Source organism: Gobio gobio (assembly GCF_949357685.1).
Source record: "Gobio gobio genome assembly, chromosome: 15".
In the NCBI taxonomy this organism is placed as follows: Eukaryota; Metazoa; Chordata; class Actinopteri; order Cypriniformes; family Gobionidae; genus Gobio; species Gobio gobio.
Genome location: NC_137108.1, coordinates 53,597,286 through 53,597,742, shown reverse-complemented (window position 1 = coordinate 53,597,742; position 457 = coordinate 53,597,286). Strand labels below are relative to the sequence as shown.

The 457-nt window shown below is 30.4% G+C and overlaps 1 protein-coding gene across 1 annotated transcript in view; it reads left to right on the top strand.

Moving 5' to 3' along the window:
- slc25a32b (solute carrier family 25 member 32b) overlaps positions 1–457 on the top strand; it is a 23,866-nt gene extending 23,409 nt beyond the window's left edge. The window contains exon 8 of the mRNA XM_079836927.1: positions 1–457. This exon is cut by the window's left edge and continues 537 nt beyond it. The gene's annotated coding sequence lies outside the window, so the exon portion shown is untranslated.

Below are 457 nucleotides of genomic sequence, written 5' to 3'. Positions count from 1 at the left end.
ATTAGTGGAATCAAGTGAGTTCCACATAGAGTTCAGAAGCCCTGCCACACACCAGCCAATCAAATAATACAATACAGCTACCAAACAGCCAATCAGAAAATAGCATTGCTGTATCCGGGTAAGATTTAGATATTCCAGCAACAACAACGTTTACATTCTGCCACCTACTGGTGGTTTAGTTTAATGTTTTCTTTCCAACATTTCTTATTTGTATATTCAAAAATATCTCATAACATTTTTCAGTGTAAATTATTTAATTTGATTGGCAACAGCCCTACAGTGTCTTATTTATTTAATTTATAGATCAAATTTAAGAATATAAAATGAAAGCTGAAGCATAGCCTATATTTAATAAGATTAGGGGAAAATGCCCTTCATAAAAGGTAAAAATATCACAAATATGCAGTGATATTAAATATCAAATATGCAAATATTAAAGATTTAAATATGTCAAAGC